We start from the raw sequence: 23134 nt of genomic DNA on the forward strand, positions 1-23134 counted from the left end.
TTTCCAAGATAGGAAAAACCAAAACAACCCTGTCCAATGGCCAGGCTCGCCCTTGGCAAGGAGGAAGGGAACAGTCGGTGTCGTTAAAGGTTAAATAACAGCAAATCACATTTCTCGTGCCGGGCTGTGTGTGCACATTATTTAATCAGTGTTTAGTTTGTTGAATTACTTTTATTGGGAGTTAACTGTGTAGTGGTCTCAGTGGAACATCTGGTCCATGATTTGGAAAGAATATTCTTCGACCCTTGCTGACGGCAATTATTTTTGGAGACAAGTGGAGGCTTTGGAGGCATTAAGAAGATAAAATGCAGATTGTTTGCGGAAGGGTTTTTATTTTATTTTAGTGGCTTTCAGAGAGAGGAACTTTTATTATTTTTTTGGTCTATTCTTAGAAGACAGTGCAGTGGAAACCGAGCAGAAGGGCTGAGAAGAGGCACAGATGTTCCCTTTACCATTGGCTGGGCCAGGCACCCAAACCCAAGGCAGAGGGTTTGAACCTCCCTCCAAAGCTGCTGCAACATTTTCCAAGACTTGCAATAGCTCCTCTGCCCACCAGTTTCCCAGTAAAATCACTGAAGGCTGGTGTGGGACCCTCTGTATAATAATTTGAAAGTGTGACAGTGGATGGGACAAGGATAGTTTACAAAGCAGAGAAAATGAAGGGCTTTGTGCTTCCTTCCATCGATGGGAAAATCACAGATGATCCCAAACTTCCAGTTCTCAGCCCAGCACCAGTTCACCCAGACCACAAAAGAGAACAGCCAATCTCCCACTTGGAAGCTGTGATGGAAGATGGGACACCTTTATCCCCAAGAGTAAATACTCTGAGGAAAAAAAAAAAAAAAAGCAGCATTAATTTACCAGTAGCTAATAAGTATCTCATGAGTTAATTGTTGTTGTACATCGGATCCCTCCGTGGAGGAGGCTGGCTGACTCCTCTGTGTCTGCAAGAACACTGATTTCAATTATTTAGGGGAAAATATACAATCCTGGTTGCTGTTTGCTCTATGATGGTGCATCTTGTCCCAGGGAAAACCACAGGCAGACAGGCTGGGAAATTATGGCTGTTTTTTTAGCAGGAAGATAAAGTAGAACTGTTAAAGCAGGGAAGGATGGATGCTTGGATATCCTGGGGGCATGTTATTATGGGCAAGATCATGGATTTGAGAAGGACCTTGGGTGGCTTTGGAAGGGCCAATAATGCTAATATTAATACTAATACTAATAATACTAATACTAATAATACAAGTATCACTGGTGTTTTATTCCAGCGCCGCTATATATACATTGATTTTTTGGAAATGCCTTCATGTTTCAAAACTACGAAGGGAAGAAAAGGAAAGGGAGTGAACTTCTCGATCACAAACTGATTTTCAGTGTTTATTATACTAAGAGGAGGGGGAAAGCCCTTTCATGCTCAATCCACAATTGAAATTGCTCATTAAAAAGCAATTTTAATTGTGGATTGAGATGGTCAAAAGCAGTAAATTGAGATGGTCAAAAGCAAACTTCAGAGCAGCAAGATGTTACTTCCCACTAGTGAAGATGCTGTAGGTGTGTGTATAACCACAATATCAGCCAGTGGGGAAGATCCTTCCCCTTCCCAGGCAGCTTTTGTGGCACCACATCCCTGCCCAGCTTTTCCAGAGGGTTTTTTTTCTGTGTGTGTGTTTCTATTTGTTTTTCCCCTTCCTGACATATTAATCTCGGGGTCATCTTAACCTTGGCTCTGTGCTGGCTCTGGGAAAGGGCTGCTGGCAATAACCCTGCTGGGGGAGCTCTCTGTGGGCACAGTATTTGGTAATAAAAGCAACGATTTTGGAGCAGGGAGCTGCGCGGCGGGAATTTGTTAAATAGCTTATTCTGCAATAAATGCAGCATAAAATAAAAATGAATAAAACAAAAATCAGAACAAATGGAAAGAGCTAGGAGGGACCCTGAGAGGGCAACTGCTCCATTCCTAGTGTTTCCAGGATGGATGTGCCTGCTGGATCTGGGCAATCGACACCCAGATTGATCACCTACCTCCTCCTCTGGCTTTTTTACCATCAAATATTGAAATATTTGGGCCTTAGCTGCTTGTCAGCTTTGCTTCCTGTTTTCTCACTTTATTGGAAGTCAACCCCAGTGTTGAGGGCTTTTTTTCACCAGTAGGATACAAAATCAGGAGGATCAGTTAATGCCTTACACTAAAGAAGAGCTGCTGAGCCTGGGTGTGTTCTCCCAGGGGTCTTTATCTGTCTGCAGCACAATCGTGTGTGCATATCAAATTAAGATGAAATTATGGCACTGGGACCTCATGTAGATCAATTGTCTCTGTGTAAAATGCCTCCAGCATTTTAAACATGAGTTCCTGCACCAGAGCAATGGTCTTTGACTTAATCTGCCCTCCAGGACTGCTTTAGGGGTCACTTAGAGTCAGTTCACTCCTTTCACACCAGAAAACTCACTGTCTTGCTGGAGAACCAGCAGCAAGATATTTTTTGGAGCAAGAAAATAATCAGGGTAGTTTTAATGAGGTTCAGGAGGAGGAGTCTCTTATCAGCAGAAAATTCAGCTGTTTTCCCACTCTGTCCTTCCTTGACTTCCTTATTAACCCCTTGTCACCAAGGATGAGCACCAGGGCAGGGAATGCTGTGCAGAGCAGAAAGGGAGTCGCTGCCTGAAGGGAAAAGGTTGGTCTGGAGAATCAGGTGAGTACAGAAGGACCTGAATTGCTTGAACTGCTCTGATTTTTCAGTCACATCAACAAATTAGCAGGTTTTCCTAAGAGAGTCATGGAATGGTTTGGATTGGAAGGGACCTTGAAGCCCATCCAGTCCCACCCTTTGCCAAAGGCAGGGACACCTCCCACTAGCCCAGGTTGCTCCAAGCCCTGTCCAACCTGGCCTTGGACACTTCCAGGGATGGGGCAGCCACAGCTTCTCTGGGCAACCTGTGCCAGGGCCTCCCCACCCTCACAGCCCCTGAGACAGAAAATCTTGAACAACAGACTGGAGCGGACTGGAGTGCACAGGAAAGGGCCAGGATGGGTGTTGGGACCTCCAAGAGTGGCAAACATCTTTGACCTTGTTTCTCTCCATATTTTCAAGCCCCTGCAGTCCATGGGAAAGGACACAGGTAGACTTCTCCATCCAAGCCCAGTGTGCTCCGTGGATCAAACCTCGGAGGGAGCTGATGCCAATTTTAGCCCAAGTTGCTGCAGCAGAAATAGATCTTCCTGAGCACACATTTAAATTCTTAGTAAATTATATCTCAGGTTAAAATCTTTATTAAAGTGCCGGGGGGGATTTCAGGCTGGCTGTATGTACCTCATCACAGGAGATGGGCTGGAAATTACAGCAATTTGGAAAGAACATGGATTTGAATCTTAGAGCCTGTGGTGAAAGTCAGTGCACAGTGAATTATTCCACTTAATTCGTGTTCACACATGGATTCAGCTGGAGCCAAAGCATTTCTATGGTATCACATTTCTCCAGTGAGCTACTGAGTGTAACACAAGGGCTCTTTTGGGGGGGTTTGTGCTTGTCCTTGGGGTGTTTTGTTCCTTTGCCTTTGTTGCTCATCCAGAGGCAAATGCCAATGAACTAGATTTTTTCATCTGCTGTGTGCAATAACCACAGGGGTTATTATTTTATATATAAGGTTCTTCCTGCCCTTGGCAGTTGGTTTTCTGTGGTGGTGGGAAGCAAAAGGCTGTGGAGCTCTCATTCCTTGTGTCCTGGCTGGTGGAACTGCAGAGCCACGTTGATGTGTGGGGATGGTTAATCTAGATAAGAAACTGCCATGGAAACTGTTTAATTGGCAGTGAGAGAAGCCCCAGCTGTTCCTGCAAGCTGCTGAAGTTGTCCCTTTGCTTTCTGCTGCTCCAGATGTTCCTCTGGGTCTGTCTGTCACCCTACAGCAAACTCACTTCTGTGATGGTACCAATGGCTCAAGCATTTGTAGAGCTGAGTTTGGCTGCAGAGGTAACCTGACTTGTTTTGTCAAAAATAAGTCATGGAGCAAACCTGATGTGCAAAAATATGTTGGATAGCTCGAAGCAACAACCTCCTCCATCAGATCTGGGAGGTACAAGAGGTGTTTGTTTTCCTTCTCCACCCTGGCACTGGTGGCATTCCATCCATTCACTGTGTGGGTAGATGGGGCCACTTGTGGTTTCCAAATCAACTTTTTCAGTATTTTTCCCTGCACAAAACTTGAACATTTAGTCCATGTACTCAAAATGAGATCAGAACAGCAAGTTTTCCCCTTGGCCATGGTGTGGGTGCCCTGCTGGCTCTGACTCCCACACTCTGAAGGCTGTTAAAAACATCTGTGAACCAAATGGCTCAAAGAACAGCAAGAAAAAAGCCTCAATTTTAGTTGTGGTTAAAGATTTTTTTTTCCCTTTTCCAAATTATCCACCTTTCTTCCCAGCCCTCAGCTCACACTGAGGCTGATGGGTGGTTTTGGGGTGTGCAGACAACAGCTCAGGGAGGCAAGACCCTGCACTCCTTCCCTCCTTTTGTTGTGTGGGGCCTCCACAATAAAAATGTTAAGGGTCTGTTGACCAAAAAGGGTTGAAAAATGAATATTTACACAGGACTCAATTGTTGTCCATCTTCCCCTCCACTTTAGTTCAATGCAAGGAGCAAATAACTGTGTGCAGTGATTGCAGCTATTGCTGAATTACCAGCTTATTCATGACATGCAGATTACAGGGCAATAATTATAGCTGAGCTTGCTGTCATTTTATGAGATCCTCAAGTATCCAGATCTCCTCAGGGCTGGGGTTTTTTTGCTGGTGTGGCAATGTTTAGCTTTACTGGAGGCACAGTTAAGTAGGGGAAGCATAAGTGCAAAATGTCCTTGAAAATAAGGTGACAACCGATTCTTTCTTTTGTCTGGCCTCTGCCTCCTCCTGTTATATTCTGGATGTTATTCTGGGTGCTGGCACAGGCATTAGCAATGCAAAAATAACTCTGGGTTTGGCCACATCCATGTTGTTGTTTAGGAGCCCGTTGGAATTTGGGTGGTGGTGGGGAGGAAGGGCTGAAGATGGCTGGAGTAGGAGGCTGGGAATTCATTAATTTTTGCTCACATCAGCAGGGTATTTTTTGTTATTAATGACAGAAAACTTACAGTGCAGAAAGGCACATTAGAATGACAGGGTAAGAGGAAATGACCTCAAGCTGCATCAGGGGAGGTTCAGGTTGGACAACGGTGTAGAGTCCCTAAACCAGGTGAAATGGTTGGGTTTGGTTAAACTGAGGGTTCCTGTGTGACTTGGCCCTGGGCTTCTGTGACTGGGACCTTTTTGGCCCCCCAAACCAGCACCTTTCTCTGCACAGCCTTGCAGTTGGTGTTGCTGGCAGCACTTTGACTAACTCTTAGGAAAGCTCTATCACAGATCTACCTCCCAAAAAAACAGGAGCCAAAATATCTTAACTGTGTTCCCTGCAAGGGGACTTGGTGCATGAATTGATTAAATATTTACACGAGCTTTTAGAGTCAAATAGTGCATATGAACTAAATTTTATCCTAAGTCATTAAATTCGTACTTTAAAGCTCATTTTTAAAGTCCCCTAGTGGGGACATTAAAAGTATGTTTGATGGAGTTGATATAGTTGTAATTCTGTGCTAAGATCCCAGGTGATAGAAGGGGAACTCAGCCCAGGTACTGGGGACACAGAAACGGGAAGATCTCAAACACAAAAGGGTCAAAGTTAAAGGTTTAAGAAGAAAAGCAGCATCTTTTTAAAAGGAATAAAAGGTGAGTTTGACTCCAAATATAATTTTGTTTTAAAAACTTCGGCTTTCTCACAAGCCAGGATCCAGAATGATGGTTTCATAGCCTTTAAGATGTTTCAAACAAGCACTATTATTCCCCAGGAAAAAAAACCATCCCCCCTCTCTCCCAGGTGCCCTCTGCAAATTGAATCCACAGTCCTGAAAACCCAGAGCTGATGCCAAGCATTTTAATCTTACCAGAAGTAAACAGTGAGCACCAATTTACATAAAAATCGACTTGTAAAATTATTTCAGTGTTAACATTGTGACACTGTAAGTATATTGGGTGACTTTGGGGCCGCTCAACGCTTTTTAAATGGATGCTGCTGCTACAACAGATTCCGGTCGTGTTTGTTTTTCAGATGTTTGTAGTTAATTATGTGGATTAAAAAGCTCTTCTTTAGGAAAAGCCCGAAGGAAAATGAAATGAAAAGAAGGAGCATATTCTTCAAGGACCACTGAGTCTGGAGGTCTTTTGGAAGCCTTCCTGGCAGGAGGATTTCAGCAGGGTGGGAGGTTTGGGAGCCTGGAGGATGCTCCAGAGGTGAGCACGTGGTCCCAGGTGGGTGATGTTTGCTGGCACTGAGGGTCCCCCACGTTTGCTCAGACTTTGCTTTGTGCTGTTCTCCCTCAGCTCATTTTCTCCATGTTGTCTGAAAAAGCTCTGGGAAGGAAAATGGGAGTAAAAATTGTCTGTGAGGGCAGGGAATGAATTAAGGAGGGAGAAGGGCCCTGGAGGCAGGAGCGGCTGGAGCTCAGCTGGCCCTGGCCTGTGCTGTGTCACTCGTTGCAAACAGCTCTAAGTTATCAAACCTTCAGCCCTCTTCAGTTATTGGATGAAACATTTTGGCTTGTGGTGAAGAGAAGCTCACAGGAGATGCTTTAATGGCTGCTTCTGATCTTAAAACCAAACAGTCCTAGAACTGCTGAGAGAAACATCCCTGGCATTTACTTCATGAGGATGTGCTGAAGTCTATCCCAACACAGAGCCTGCATTTTCAGATGCTTGGGGATTACTTTTATCTTCTTCCCTCTATTAAATGTACCTCAGCTCTGCTGCCTTTCCCACGAATAAAATGTGCTGGCTCTTTCTTCCAGGAATCATCATTTTCAAGGCACTGTTCAGCGGCGCGTTCGCCCGTGTTTGTGCTAGATGGGATCACTGTTGTGTCATCCACAGTGTTCCCTCTGCACTGGGATTAATTTTTGGCTGGTTTATGTGGGGAGAAGCCTTCACTGCTTCACCACTTTGTATGGCTTCTAAATCTGAATATGTTGTGGATTCTTTGGAGAAGAGAAGGTTGTGTGGAGAGCTACGAGGACGCTGTATCAGGAGCTGTAGTGGAGGAATGGGTTCAAATTGAAAGAGAGCAGGGTTAGATGGGATATGAAGAAGAAATTCCTCCCTGTGAGGGTGGGGAGGCCCTGGCACAGGTTGCCCAGAGAAGCTGTGGCTGCCCCATCCCTGGAAGTGTCCAAGGCCAGGTTGGACAGGGTTTGGAGAAACCTGGTTTAGTGGAAGGTGTCCCTGCCCATGGCAGGGGGTGGAATGAGATGAGCTTTAAGATCCCTTCCAACGCAAACCATTCCATGATTCCATGATTCTCTTATCTGGAGCTGAGGACTTTTGCCATGGCTGGAGCATGGAGTGAACAAGATCAGGGAGAGGGAGAAGGTCTCACCTGGTGGTTTCTCAGGCTGGAGATGCTCTTTGATGGTGTGAAGAGTTGATTTTCATGGTTCCCTCTGAAGAATTTTGGCTGGGGGATGCTGATGGGGTTTGGGGGGTCAGCATGTGATCCCTGGTATCAGCAGAGAAAAAGCAGGATAAGGGGAGCAGCTCCTCATCCCTGCTGGAGGAGGGATGCTGTGCTCATCTCCTCCCGAGGAGAGCCACCACAGGGAGGAGGAATCACACACCTCCAGTGCCAAATGCCATCTGACTCAAGGGAAGGAAAATCACACCTCTTTATTACACAGATTTATCTCGCTGTGGCGGAGCCCCACAACCACCACCAGATGCTCATCTTCTCAGTTGCTTTATTGGATTCTGGGACATCCTCGTAATTGCTGTGAGTGGGAGATGATTCCCCAGCATCTGGCATGTGTTAATACTGATTCAGAGCTCTTGTCAATCCACTTAGGAGAGCATGGATGTGCTCCCTGTGCAGGCAAGAGGCAGCCTGGAAATTCTAAAGCATCACTGGATCCTATTTTTCTTGCTTTGAATTGCTGCTGAATGACTGAGTCCTTGCCACCAGACCTGCTGCAGGGTGAGCAGTTGGAGGTGGGGAGACGTCGCCCAGATTTCATCCCAGTTTCTGACAATGGGCAGGAAAATGCTGCCCAATTTCTCCCAGCCTTCCCCCAGGTTGTCTTGCAGGAGATTCTGGAACGCTCTCCCAGCACAAGGTTCTCCTCAGCCCATGAAAATCCATTTAGCACAACAGAAGTCTTCCGATGAATTAAAATTAATTCTGTTTTAATGTTTGGTTTAGGTTCAAGAGGTCTCCTGCTCCCTCTGAGGGTGGTGGCAGATATCAGTGAGCACAGCTGCTTGGGCACTGCCTGCAGGTCTGTGGGGGCAGAAGAGTCTCAGCAGGTGGGTTTCCCTGCTCAGCTCAGAGTGAAGAAGAAGGAGGAATAAATCCAGCTAAAAGCAGATATTTCAAGAATCGCTCCAAAGCTGCTGTTTTCATTTCAGGTAGGAATAAAAACATGGGGTTTAGGCAGTTTTTAAAATTTTTCTTCTCTTCCTCTGAGCATCCTGGCAGGGTTTGGTCAAACAAGGGTTCATGCTGGCATGTGCAGCAATGCTGGCAACCTCCTGTTCTCCAGGCAGAGCTTTGGAGGAGGAGGTTTTGGAGGGGCACAGTGACGCAGAAGAGTCTGTTTGAAGGAGGGAATGAAATACTTCCCTGCATCCCTCCTGCCTGAGGAATGCTGCTGGGTGTTGAATAGCACAGGAGGGCAGGGAAGAGGGATTCTCCAGGCTTGCAGGGCTCTGTCTAGACTCCCTAATGCAGCGGTGCCTTGAACTCCTGCCACGGCCTCTCGGCGCGTCCTATAAATGGAAGCGGAGGAGCTTCCCACTGCCAAAGCCTCAGTCATGTTAATGAGACCCCAGTTCCTGTCGAATTTGGCAGCCTGTCCCTCTAAACCAGTGAACTTGCAGCAGGTGGTAGCAAAGCTCATTTCCTAAAACCACATCCCCCTGGAAGCAAAAAAGCCCCACCTGACTTCCCGTGGTGAGGCGGCTGCATCTCCCTCCAGGCTGACGGGGGATTCCAGGTGTGGGGATGGATGTTCCTGCACGGGAAACCTGGACACCAGCACTCCACAGAGATGATATTTGGGTTGGCACATCACTCTTGTCATCTTGGAAAGGTGACACTCACTGCCCGAAGCCCATCCTGTTGGACATGGGAAGCCTGTCCTGCTGGCTGTGTGAGGCTGCAGCCACCACAATCCATCTGGTTTTTGGGTGTTTCTGTTCCCTCTGGCTCCATTAGAGCTCGTTCGGGTCACCGAGTTGGTTTTGGTTTAGGATGCATTTCCTTCTCCACCCTCCTTTCTCCTCTTTCTGGGATCAAGTTTCTGACAGCTGAGCTACTCTTGTCTCTCTGTTTCCCACTGAAGGCTGAAGCAGGGCTTGGTCACCTCTATTTTTCCAAACCCAGCCCAAACAATGAACATCTGCCAGGAGACAGAGGTTTTCCTAAGCCTGTGGTTTGAATAACTCATTCTTTGCAGCCTTGCTCCTCTCCCAGGCACATGCTGCCCACGAGGAGCGGGAAGGACAACTCTAACCACTGGATGCTGCCTCCTGTGAACCCACACCCTGGGATGATGGGAATGCAGTGCTGGCCAGGCTCAAAACCTCCTCATTTCACTCCCTCTGGGGTTGTGGTGTGACCTTTCCCATGGCACCTGGAGTGGAGAAATGTCCTTCATTATTCCTCCAGGAATAATGAAGTGGTTGAGGCAGAAAATGACCCAGCATCTCCCAGGTGCCAGTGCCTTCCACCCTGACTGGCAGACACTTGGCAAAGCCCTGCCCTGAACTCACCTGACCAGTTCTCTTCCTGCAAGCCCAGAGAAGCACCACTGCTTCTCTTAGCATGCAATCAGAGTCTCAGGTGTATTTTAAAAGAGCCTGAAGTTTCCCCGAGTGTGTTGTGGTTCATGTGCTGGCAGTTTTGGGTTCCTGGGAAGGCACTCCTTGGGAAGTGTCATTGAGGGCCTTGCATCTCAGATGAGCACTCACTCCTTTATTTACATGCAGGGAAACGGGCCCAGGGAGCTCCTGTGCTAAACTCCATAACAAATGCTGACAAAACCTGCAAAGTCCTGCTCCCATTTCCTGCTCTAAATCCCTCACAGCAGACCCTGATATCCAGGACTGGGAGCCAAACCCTCTCAAGTCAATGGAAAGATTCCCCCTGACTTTAATGGTCTTTGCATGAGTGCCTAATTCCTTCCTGTTCACAGGCTCTCTTGGACTTGGTTATGGAAACAACTGCAGCTATAAAGTGCTGCAGTGAACTGTAAACCCTTCAAAGCAGCGCGAGGGCAGATTTCCTCGTCCTCCCAGACAGCTGGAATGGGTTTTGTTTGACAAAAAGCCTGATGTATGTCCTTCCAGCCAGCGCCGTGGCTACAGCGTGAATGAGTGTCTTAACAAATACATTCATGCAGACGGGGTTTGTGGTCAGCCCACTGGGGCTGGAGCCAAGCTCCTCCCAGCGGGATGGGGAAGGCAAGGGAGCCTTGTCCGTGCGAGGCGAGGCTGAAGCTCCGTGGCTTTGACGTGCCAGCAGCTCTCAGAGCTGTGGTCCCGGGTCTTGCAGCTTCTAGGAACTGTTTCAACTCCCTTCCTGCAAAGGCCATGTCACTGGTAGAGACCAGATGCTGCCCAGTTTTGTCAGCTCTTTGTGAAGTGGAGGGGTTTTGCCCCAGGCTTTGTGCCTCGCTCCACAAAACTCTGGCAGAACACTTAAAGAAATGCTTAACTCTAAGGATATAGATGTGTTTCACTGACTTCCACAGGGATTTGGCTGGGGAGGGGTCTCGGTGGGTCTGGCTGTGTGATGCCAGCAAGGGGAACATGGGATTTCCACCCAACACTTGGGACTATTGACTGGCACCTCAAAGCGTGAGATCTACCTGCTCTGGTCTCATCATACAAGGAGCAATAGCAGCAAACAGATTTTTGAGTCTTTATCAAGCCCAGAGACACCAAATGTGACTGTTAGAGGAGCAGTGCCTTTCACAGGAGTTCTGCCTGAGTGTTTTCCAGCATGGAAGGTTGCTCAGCTGGCTCTCGGGGGAGAGGAGGCTGATGTTGATTGCTCTTTCTTTCTTTATGCCCTAAAAACTCTCTGGATGAGGGTTTAGGTTGTTTGACTTGTTTTACTTCGCTGTTCGAGCACTGGATGGGTTTTGCTGGTTTTTTTTAAATCAGGGACAGCTGGGTGTCTGCACCCCCCACCTGCCCATCCCTCCCATCGTGTGCAGCCCGAGCACAAATGTGATCCCAGCGTGGCCTCAACGGCTTGGGCACAAAATCCCCACTCCTGGAGCCACGTCCTGCAAGAGGAACCTCGACCTCACTTTTGCAGCTGTGCATTCCTGAGATGAAAAGGGCAGCTCAGGCCTGGGCTGGTCCTGTAGCAGAAAATCAGACCTGGGCAAATCCAGTCCATGGAAAAGTCTGGCAGCTGCAGGAGCCGCCTGGCTGCTGGAAAAATCCATAGTGAGCTCCATCAGTGACCCCCTCCTGTCACCCTGATTTGGGGAGATCCCCCCCTTGGCTTTCTGAGTGCTTGCCCAGGGATCTCACTGGAAATGTGGCTGTGTGAAGACTCCCAGTTCAGGGATTCAGGAATTACAGAGTGCTGGCCTGGCTCTTTCAGGAGGATTATTTGCTTTTTAAAGTCCCTGTCTGCAGCCCAGGCTGATCGTTCTGTTGCAGGGGAAAATAGGCAGCAGCCTGAGACATGGATGAAGTAATGAGTTCATCTCTCTGCAGTCTAGCCAGGTATACATTTTTTTCTCCCAGAACTTAATTAAAATGCATACATCTTTCCTCACATTTTTATGAAGCTCAATGGCAAATAATGGTCACTCTCTAATTGCACCAACATTGACTTGTTTTCATGGCTGCAAAGGATGGATCCAAGGGCAGTATCCTTCCTTCTCTTGCATTTGGCTACTCTGGGATGTGCTATCTCCAGCAAGCAGCCAGAAGCCTGGGTTTTATATCTGTTCTAGCACTCCCATGGGCTGGACTCTGCTGGGGAAAGGAGGAGACTTGTCTACTGGAAAATACATGCATTATTCTGGGATGGCTGATAAATCCTTACCTGGCTCATGCTCTCCCTGTTCTGTTTTCCTGGCATTGCCACTGAATCCAGGGACTTTATCCTGTCAGGAGTCTGGAGCACTCTGGCCACAGTTTGCTGCCCTCTCAGAGCCTTCTCCTGCCTGGACCCCTCCTGGTGTCCCCTGGGAAAAAGGAAAATAAAGGAAAATAAAAATCCAGGCAAGTTTGATTGAATAATGAGTTTAGTTACTTTACCCAGCCACAAAACTGGGCGTATTTATCCAGAGCAAGATGAAACAGGGGCCCTCCTGGTGCAACAAAATCATCTGTCCTACAAAGGAAACCACCAGCTCCATTGTGGGAAGGGTGTAAAGCTGTTGATGGAAACGAGCATTCCATGATCCTATGGCCTTCCACTCCTCTGTGATTTTGGTTACTCCAGACTGTGATCAGCACAGCCAGACCAGTCCTCATCCCAGTCCTGCTGGCTACTGGCCCCAGTAGTTGCTGGTGAGCGTGGCTGGCTGACGTGCCTGGTGGCAGGTTTCACAGGGGGCTGGTGCAGTCCCAGAAATGCCTTTGTGCTCCTTTGTAACATCCATCCAGCTGGGTTGCATCCTGCAGGGGTGTTGGTTATGAAACGGCTGGTTTTACTGTCACATTTTTAAAAATTCAGCCCTTTTTTAATATGGAACTGGTTTCTGGTGGCATGAATATTGCAGTGCTGTGTTCTGCTCGAAATGATGCTGCTCAGACGCGCCAGAGCTCGGGGGGGCTTTTTAACATTTCCTCATCTAAACCCGACCAGTCCCACGGAATCAAAATCTAACCTAAAATGCTAAAACTGCTCAGATTGCACTTCATGCATGAGAAATGAGCACATTTCGAGGTGTTGCCAGGGTGGAGGCACTAGGAGAGAGGGTTGTGGACTGTAAGAGAAGGTTATGCACCGTGGGAGGACGTGCAGGTCCAACACGTCTCCACTGGTGGGTGGTTTGGGTCCGGTCCAAGGAGAGGAGGTTGGAAGGAAGGATGTGGCTCTGCTTGGGTGCTTTGTGGCCTGGCCATCTGCAAGGAGAAGGAATAGGCACCATCCCTCCCATCCACCCTCCAATTTAGTGCGTGCCTGGAAAAGGCAGTGGTGGGCGCTGCCGGGATCGTAAGTGGCACGTGGATGACAAATGGTCCATCCCTTGGGCTTTCCTTGGAGGCTCGGAGAGTCGTGGCTGGAGTGATGGCAACAACAGAAGAGGTGGCTGCAGGACCAGAGGGCTCAGAGAGCTTAGCTTGGCTGCCTTTTCCAGGAGGAGTTAATCAGCTGGAACACGTGAGGGCTGCAGGGCGCGGTGATGAACGGGAGCATACGGAGGGGGAAGGCTGGCTGGTTAAAAGAGCAGTGGGGATGGCACAAAAGTCCTTCTGGCAGCGTGATTTATTAAGCTGTGATGGTGTCTCTCACATTCAGTGGCAGATGCCTCATCCTACATGACATTTAATGCAGGCTGAGAGAGGTTTCACCGTAGGAAACCATTCTCTGCCTGCAAGGGGGGCGCTGGGCGGGCTGGCTGGTGACTGCCACACTCACAGCCGGGAAGGGAATTTTCTAAATCACATTTTTATTAGGTGTCTAATTGACTCATCATCCCTGCCCCCCCTCGGTGCACAAACATTTGCTCTGCCCTGAAATGTGAGATGAGCAAGGCTGGCGAGAAATGCTTTCTGAATATAGCTGGGGAGAGAGAGAGAGAGAGAGAGAGAGAGAGGGCTGAGCAGGGTAAGGGAGGAGCAAATTCGTGCCATTTTTTAAAACAAGATCGTAAAAGACTGTAAAAAAAAATCCCCATATAAAAAATAACAACAACAACAACAGAAAGAGGTTGTGGTTTCACAAGCCAGTTTTCATTTCTGGAAGTTGATGACACCCTGGATTGCTGTTGTTTTTTTAGACCTCTTTCAGTTTTTTTTTTTAGGATGGTTTGTCTGTAGTGTGGGTATGTGTGGGTAGAGAGCTGGGAAATATGCAGAGGGAAGGAAAAAAGCTAAAAATGGGCAGGAGCAGGCTGGCTGCATATGCTTTTTCCCCTCCATATATAAAAAAAATAATTAAGGAAGATCTTGAAGGTGTTAAAGATTTGAGGTTTGTGGGGATGGAGCACAGGCAAAGGAGGGTGATCCTGAAGATCACATCTAATCTAGGACATTTTGTGCTTCATTGAGCACCATGCCCCCCTTCACTGCAGGAGGGCTGTGTCTCAGTTTGCAAAATAATCATCCAAACTTCTGATTTACGTCCCTTGGAAGCTGCCCTGCTCTGCAGGGAGGAGGAGGGCTGCAGCCAGGCTGGCCCAGGGAGCTGGATGGTGTGGTGGTCTTGCAGGTCTTGTATCGGTGCCACCAGGAAATTGGGTTCTTTTTGCTGTCCAGTTTGGTGTCACATCTCATTTTGGCATTTTTGCTTAGAAAACAGTCTCGTTCTTCAGAAATATTTCTCTTTTCTTTCTTAATTTTTTATTTCTTCAAGCTGAGCCCCACTGGTCTCCACAGGAACTGGAGAGCTGGCTCAGCTGATCCCTGAGTGGGGCAGAGGGAAGGTGGGATCTGAGGGCCAAGGTTCATTCTTTGCCCATTGCTCCTTTCTAATAAAATAAAGTTTTACTTGAAAAGTTCAGACTAATTCTCTTCTGTTGTTTTTCTCAGCTGGAAGCTTCCCTTTAAAACATTAATATCCACATTATTTTTTTCCCCTGGCAGGTTAATTAATACTTGATTCATCACCTCAAAAGCTAATGGGTATTTATCCAGATTGTGAAGGAAATTAATGCCTGCTATAAATAACTGTGATAACTGACAACCCATCTTTACTTACGCTCCTTCTTCTTCAGGAAACAAACTCTGCTGGGCTCTAGAGGAGTTAATCCTGACCTATTCCCAGGGTTGGACTCAGTGTTTTCCTACTTGAGCTTTACTTTGTAAACATGGTGCTTTTTTTATGGGGAAAAACGTCAGCTTTTGTGGAGAGAGACCCAGACAACTCAGCATAATCACTCCAGCCTGGGTCAGCAAAGGCCAGTGGAGACTGTGGGTGTTTTCGTGGGCTGGGAAGGCTCTGGCTCTCTGTGAAATATTAGTTTTGGCTATGGGAGAGCCCTTTCCAAGTTCTTGTCTGCTTCCAATAAATGGTGTTTAGTGCCTTTGTCTGCAGCTCCCCAGCTATTGTCATCGATGACCTTAATTAGGAACACACCAGAAATCATGTCGAGTCTGTCACTCACACACACACAATTAGAAAGTCATTATTTACTTTTCCTGTTAACTCACATGTTCCTCCTGGGTGCTGCTCTGCACCCTGGACAGTCCTCGTTATCCATGGAGGCTTCAAGGGCAGGAATAACTGGATGGGTGCTGGAAAGCTGGATTGGCACAGAGGTGGCACAAGGGGTGAAGTGGATGCTGGAGGCCACCCAGAGCATGACCTGCTGTGATGTGGTGCCTCTGCTTTTCCCACTGCTCAGAGCTGGGTTTGCACCAGGTCCTGCATCTCTGCTGTAGGTCTGATGCTGCTCTGGTGGCTCCGGGGGTGGCCAAGAGTTCTGTGTGCTGCAAAATACTGCTGACAGTGTTCCCAGGCTCCTGCCCTCTCTGCAGGAAAACCCAGGGGACAGCCTGGCCAGGGCTCTGCAGGGTGGGCTCTGTCACTGCAGCAATCACACTGCTTTTGAGGCAGGATAAGAGGAACTGAAAGAGCTCCTCTGTCCCGTATGACTCCGTCTTTGGTTTTCCCCATAAGTGAGGCCATTTGTGAGGCTGCCTCTAGGAAGCAGCAGCCTCTGGAATCACCCAATTGTGTTACAGCCTCATCTTTTGGACATTTCCCCGTCCCTCATGAAAGCATCAAGCACAAAGGAGCAGCCAGGCATTTTTTATGATCGCTTTAAAAATCCACGCTGCTCTAGAGAGGATGAACTTACTTCTTTTTTTTTTTTTTTTTTTTTTTCCTTTTTTCCGGGGACATTGGCTCATCAATTTTTAATTCTTGAGCTTGGCAGCACCGGTTGAATTAGAAAGAGAGCAACTGATTTTAATGAGCGTAAGATTAATGCAGATGAACTTGGCTGGAACTGCGATCCGGCTGAGGAGAGATGATTGTCTCACTTCACCTGCCAGCTCCCTCCTCACTGGGCTGTTCTGTCCCCAGCATTAGTGGAGCAGAGCGTGTTCTCGTCACAGGTCTTCACCTGCAGGAGAGGTGCTCATTAACCAGCCTGGTTCACACAGGATATTTTGCACATTAACCCTTGGCAGCTGCTCTGGACCTTCCACAGTCCTGCAAGGTGGTGAGGAATGAGAAGGGTGAGGATGGATGTGCACTGGTGAAGGAAAAACCTCCCCTGACTCTGGTACCCACTGGATGGGAAGGAGAAGACTTTTGGCTGCTGCATGAGGCCACCACAGCTCCAAGAAAGCTCATGATCTACTCCTGTTGCCTATCTCTTGGTGGAGAGCTGTTGTTTTATTTATGGGTCATATAAATAATATAAACATGATATGAGAGAGCCCAGAACACCCCTCCCTGGGCAGAGCTCTCCCACTGCCCCACACAACCCCTGAGCTCAATGACTTGCTTTCCTACACACCTGAAATTACATATTTGCATAGTGAGTGGTTTTATTACCGAGGAAAGATGGGGGAGGCTGAGCTGAACTAATTTTATTTGATTCTGTGGGCAACTGGCAGTTTTATATCTCTGTTTTATTTTTTTATGTGCTTTGATCAGGTGGTGCTTTGCAGAGATCACATTGCTGCAGGTTTAGCCAGCTTGGGATTGTCATAATTAGTCTCCCAGGAGAGCATCAGGGAACTGTGGAGGAAAAGGCCAGACCAGCAGCTGGTGAGATCACCCAGTGACTTGTGCCCAGCTTTACAGGGACCTCCTGCCTGACCCACGACATCATGACCACGGATCAGCCACAGGATCATGTTCTGCTTCAACATCCCCCCCAGAGGGGAAGGAGGAGCCAGGCAAGGTGTATTAGCAGCCTCAGCCCTTGGGTTTGTGGTGCCTACATGACTCTTTGCATCCCAGAGGAATAAAAGATGGGACAGAGCAGTGGGACTGTGGAGGCAGGTGGAGAGGACAGTGCTGTGAGTCTGTTTTGCAGCTGCAGTTTTGCAGATCTCAGGGGTCTAGATGGGAAATCTGTGAGGGCAAAGGGGTGACAGGGCTAAAAGGCATCCTACACCCCATCGGGGTTTGTGCCACCTCCAGCTCTGCAGGAGCTGCGGTGTCAGAACTGGGAACATCCATCCCAGAGTCCAGCAGTTCCTTCTGGGGCTTCTGGAAACCTAATTCCCAAATAGCAGCTTCCCTTCTGTGCTCACAGCCCTTGCCACTGGGCCAAGAAACCCAGAGACGACCAGTGCTGGGGGCAGCACTCACCAGGAGTCCTGGCTATGATGGGCTTCACCCTTGTCTACCCCAAAAATGCCTGGGCAAGGGGGGCAGGGCTTGGCCAGGATGGAATGTGGCAGCTCCAGGGGTGCATGGCACGATCCCCCTCCAGTGCCTGGAAGATTCAGGGGTCTGGAATGATAAAGCACCTCCCACCCCAAACCCCCAGGTTTTTCCTCATCAGTGTTACCCACTCACTGTTGCCCCCAGCCTGGCTGGGGTTGGTGCTGTGCTGCTGACCTGGCCAGGTGGAGATGCCAAGGCAAGTAATTATTTTTGGCTTTTTCACATTTTCAGCTTGTTAACAACCATTGTTCCCTCCACATCTGTCAGCTCAGGAGAGAACCACTGCTTTAGCTCTGTGTCGCCAGGGAGAGCTTAAATATCGTCATTAAAAAATTCCTGCCTTGCATCATCTCCTCAGACATGCAGGAAGAAACCTTTGCAATTAGATTCCCCGTGCACTGGCAGGAGGGCAGGAGTTCTTCCTTTTTTCCCCTTTCTGTGATGATGATGTTCTGTGATTTTAGGGCAGCAGGGAAAAAAAACAAAAAAGAAAAAAAAAATAAAAAAGGAAGTCTGTTTGATTTTCCTCATTATGTTAAGCCTGGTTTTACTTTCTGATTGCCAAAGCATGATAAATGGAACAAAGATTACCTAGAGATTTTCAAAGATTTGCTTTCAATTTGATTTTTCCTGAGCCTCATTAAGCCTGCAGGTTTTATCTACACTTTGTTCTTACAGTGGAGTGACATGACCATATATTAATAGCCATATTTTTTTCCGTTGAAATTAAAACCAGATAGGCTTCTCATGCTTTGCTTTCAAATCCTATTTTAAAAAATATTGATCATGTGTGTGTTGTTTTCCTTTCCCTCTGACACTGCTGGCTCTGTAAAGGACATTCGCCAGGGAAATGCTTTCAGTCCTGGATCTCTGGGCATTACTGGGTGCAGTTTTGTGGATTAAGGAACATATTTTGGAAGGTATAATGTAAAGATAAAAGAAAAACGTGGCTTTCAACAGAGAGGCAGACAAGAAAAATAAGATATTAAAGCAGGAGCTCTACAGTTAGGGGGTACAGAGGAGCTCAGACAAGATAAGATAATCTGTGATGTGCCCACATGCATCTTTCAGGAGAAAAACGCCATTGGAAGAGCTTGTCCTCCATGATTTGAGGAGAAACTCGTGGCTGAGAGTCCTGTGTGCTGCTGTCTAGGAGAAGTTTGGAAAAGGGTGGCAGGGGCTGGGCATGAAGGACAATGTGGGACACACCACACAAAGCCACCCTGACATTCCTGATGGTGTTCCTTCTGCCGGAGCCGGGAGAACGGACCCACCTCCTGTGTTTTCCAGGTGTGCATCTTCCTCTTTCCGTGCCCTACATGAGCCTACAGAGGCTTGGGGGCAGCTTGAAGATGTGATGAAAAGATGTCCTTGTACCTGGTGTGGGAAACACCTTCCTCACGTGCTTGGGGAGGGTGTGACAGTGCAGGAGCTGGCTGTGTCCTCCGAGTCCCTGGGGAAGGGGCTGGAGATAAAAATCACAAGAAAAGTTGCTCTGTTGATGCCCTGCCTTGTTATAGGAATGGGAAACACGGGTGCACAGAGTGGGGTGAGGGCAGACTGTCCTTAGGGTGCCACTACACCAACCCCAGTGAAGCCCTTTATTCCGACACCAGCCCAGACTCGTCTCCCAAGACTCAGAGTGCTTCTTGTGATGTTCCTGCTCCAGGCATGATCCCAGGGGCTCTGCTTGAACTGGAAAGCAGCTCTTTTGGAAAGGTTTTATGTACTCAACAAGCTATAATAATAATAATAATAATAATAATAATAATAATAATAATAATAATAATAATAATAATAATAATAATAATAATAATGAACTGCCTTTCTATTTATAAATGAGAACAGCATCAAGGAGCTCAGCTCATGTGGCCACCACAGCCCTGGTGCTCCCTCACCCTCTGCCATGGAGCTGTTCATCTCACAACCCTGCCAGAGCCCCATCCTGCAAGGGAAAGGGCATTTCCCAGGGTTCTTTCCTTTGGATACACACACATGGTTTTTCTCCTCTTGTTTATAAGGGAATGTTTTCTTTTTAAAAACAGGGATTGTTTTTGTAGCAGCTCCTGCCCTGCTTCGTAAACCAAACATTTCCCAAGCACTCCGTGTCTCAGATGATGTTATGGTTACTGGAATGCCAGTGGGAATATCCAAAATGTATTTCTTGGTGGAGCCTGGGGATTTTGTGCTGCCTGGCTCCAGATGTGACTCTGATGGGTCCTTCTGGCCGAGCCAGCTGGACGTGGCCAGTGTTGGGGCTCAGCTGGAGAAGGATTTGTGTTTATGTGCTGTAGCCCAAGGCCAGCTCTCACCACCCTGCAGCAGGGGAACATCCCCCCTGCTTCCACTGGGACAGCTCAGGCTGAGGCTCAGGGCAGGATGAAGCTGCCTTTACTGGTTCCAGTCTGGCAGGAACTGGACATGTGCTGCTGGTTCTGATTCTACCCAGTGTTGCCTCTGCTCCCCTTCCCACAGCTTTGGACTCTGTACCTGCACTTCTGGGAGAGGCTGAAGAGAGTTTTCCCTCTGGACACCCTCTCACTATCTCTGCTAGATACAGGATGCCAGATTTGATTAAAATGCTCTGATCTGTTCTGACAAATCCTCTGTTCCTAAGTAGATAATAACCAGAAAATCTTCCTAAATAAATCCTGGGTTCGGATCTGTGCCCACACTTGTTATTCTTTTTGTATCAACTAAATGCTTCCCCTTACCCTGAACTGGGAGCATCCTCAGCCCCTCGAAGGAGAAAGGAGGCTTCTTATGGCTGCTGAAGGACTGGGTGGAGTGTTAAGACTGTAAAAAAAGAGAGTCTGATTTGGCAGCACTGAGGCACAGGTGACCAGAAACACCTTGGCTGAGCAGGGATTAAAGGTTGCAGATGTCTGTCATCCCAAACTGCAGAGAAAAGTGCTGGGCTACCTTTCCATCATACAGAATCATGGAATGGTTTGGGTTGGAAGGGACCTTAAGGGTCACCTAGTTCCAAGCCCCCTGGCATGGCCATGCCAGTTCAATGAAGGTGGCACCTGGAGGAGAGAAAGGAATATATTGGAATAACACCTGTTTACTTTTCCTCTCTCTTTCTTCAGTATCATCAATATACTTGATCCTGAGGTGTCCCTTTGGCAAAGGGGAGTCCCGGGAACCATTTGCTTTCAAACCTGGACCAGGTCTTTGCAGCCACGTCCACATCAGCCATGATCCAGCTTTTTGACCTCTCCTTCCATCCGTGAACCCTCGGTGTGGATCCAACGCCTTTGGACGGCAGCGCTGAGCTGCAGAACAAGGGGTCCGGCTGGTAAAATTTGAGAAAAAACCCAAACAAACAAACAACAAAACAACCCCCAAAACAACCCTAGAGATGCAAATCTGTGGGGTGGCCGGTTTTTGGGAAGGGATGCAGGGATGCTCGGCGCGCGCACCGCCCGGTGTCACCAGGAGGTGGCACAGCTCGAGCGGGGATGTCGCGCCGGGTCCCGCATCCTGGGCTGGACCCGCATCCCGGGCTGGACCCGCATCCCGGGCTGGACCCGCATCCCGGCACCCCCCAAAAAGCGAGCGGCGGGATTCGTCGGTTCCAGGAAAGAGGAGAAAAGGGTCTCGCGTCTCCTTTCTCGGAAAGCCATTGTGCAAAACCCGCGCGCACGGAAAAAAAACGGACAGAAAAAAAATAAAATAAAAAAAAAAAAAAAAATAGAGGCACGAACTCCGCGTTTGATTTGGAGAGAAGGCAAAAATGAGCCCTGCTTTGAGAGCACGCAGCTGTCGGGACACCCACTGCCTGTGTCCCCGTGGCCTTCCCGCACGAGCAGAGCCTCCACTGACTCCTGATCCCCCCCCCGGTGCCCTCATTCCCTGCTCCAAATCCCAGCAGGCTGTTCCTGAAGGGAACTCCATTCGTGGCTTGTAGCACATCAACAGCCAGCAGTTCGCAGAGGTTTGTCCTGCAGAAGCAGATCCAGCAGCAGCACAACACCGGGAGGGCTCCGTGGAGCAGAGAGGACAAGGTGTCTTGTGGCCTCTGAGAATCCCATCCACAGGTCTCCATCTCCGGATTCCTACATGGAATCAAAAGCATTTTCCCCACAGGACGTGTTTAATCCCTGCTCTGTGGGCACCTGAGTCTGAGGTGAGACACCTGGAAATGGCAAATCAGCATTTTTTTTCTCAACAATGGCAATTTTCCTTTCCTAGAAAAGGCAGAACAGAGGCTGCAGAAGAAGGAGATCAGCCATCAACAATTGGACTTGATGATCTCAGAGGCCTTTTCCAGCCTTAATGATTCTATGATTACAGAGCAGAAGTGTTTGTTTTGAATGAAGCATTTGACCTGCAGCCCTCCTGCTGGAAACATTGTACTTCAAGAAAGTTATGGCCTATATTTCACTTGAAATAAAAATGATTTTGAAGTGCATTGCTATTGTTGGTAAAACAGAATCCCAGAATGGTTTGGGTTGGAAAGGACATTAAAGATCATCTTGTTCCAACCCGTGCCATGGGCAGGGACACCTTCCACTAGATCAGGCAGAGCCACATCCAGCCTGGCCTTGGCCACTTGGCCAACATGGACCAGGCCACTTAGCCCACACCCAGCTTGTAACAAAAGAAAAAAAGTGATTTCTTCCCAATAGATAAATTTTTATTTCCCGAGAAATAAATTTCTTCCCAGTTTTTCCTTTCTGGGTTCATGTGTCCAAAGTTAACTGAAATAGTTCACAGTGAGTTAATGGAGTCCTGAGAGAACTGCAACCCAGCACCTCCTTTGGCTGCTTCTTGGGGTCCTTTAGGAGGACAGGACAAGTGACAAGTGACCACTGTCCCTTCCCAAGCTGCTGCCCAGCTCAGGGGTCCCTAAGCTGGAAGGGTTTAGCAGCTCCCCAGGGGAGCCTTTTCCTTGCATGGGTTTCTCCAGGTGCTTTTTAAAGCCAGCTCAACTTTTAGCTTTCCTCGTGGGTGCAGTAACTTCATGTCCTGCCCTCCCATCTCAGGCTGGAGGGGTTGGTGCAGGACACCCCTGTGAAGGTGTCCAGGGGGACACGGAGCTGCTGCTCTCCAACCCTCCCACTCACAGCCCCCATCTGTTTTCCCTGTACTTGCTGCAGCATCTTCCAGGAAAGCTCCAGGACAGGGACAGATGTTCTGCAAATGCAAGAAATCAGATGTAGGGGATGTTGTGCAATAATTTACTCACCGGAGCCCGTTTTTCCTTCTCGGTCCCTCGTGAGAGTCAATCACAGATCCCCCTGTGAAATGTGGTGTAGGCCTGTGACATGAGGTTGGCAGGAGGCTTCTCTCCTGTCTTCAGAGGGAAACAAACAGCGGTTTCAAGGCCAGTTATTTTTCAAATTAAAGCAAAAAAAACCCCAAAACCAACAACAAACCAACAAAAAAATCCCCTCTTACTTCTTTCTGTTGTTCTTTCTGAATTCCTACTTAGCATCCTGAGAACCCTTTAGAGGATTTGCACGTAGAACAAGGAATGAATTTCTCACAATGAGGCCAAAGAAAACTGAGATCTG

At 48.1% G+C, this 23134-nt stretch overlaps 1 long non-coding RNA gene across 3 annotated transcripts; it reads left to right on the forward strand.

The window, feature by feature from the left end:
* The first annotated feature begins 1487 nt into the window (after positions 1-1487).
* On the forward strand, positions 1488-22348 carry LOC135424660 (uncharacterized). 3 transcript variants are annotated; one of them, XR_010435305.1, is made up of 3 exons: positions 1488-6316; positions 8271-18902; positions 20705-22348. It is a non-coding gene; the product is annotated as an uncharacterized LOC135424660 (long non-coding RNA). The 3 variants fall into 3 exon arrangements; XR_010435307.1 differs by having other exon boundaries at positions 1488-6045; positions 6135-18902; XR_010435306.1 differs by having other exon boundaries at positions 1488-8476; positions 12189-18902; positions 20705-22345.
* Positions 22349-23134: the final 786 nt, after the last annotated feature.

This window comes from Pseudopipra pipra, chromosome 19 (assembly GCF_036250125.1).
Source record: "Pseudopipra pipra isolate bDixPip1 chromosome 19, bDixPip1.hap1, whole genome shotgun sequence".
Lineage (NCBI taxonomy): Eukaryota > Metazoa > Chordata > Aves > Passeriformes > Pipridae > Pseudopipra > Pseudopipra pipra.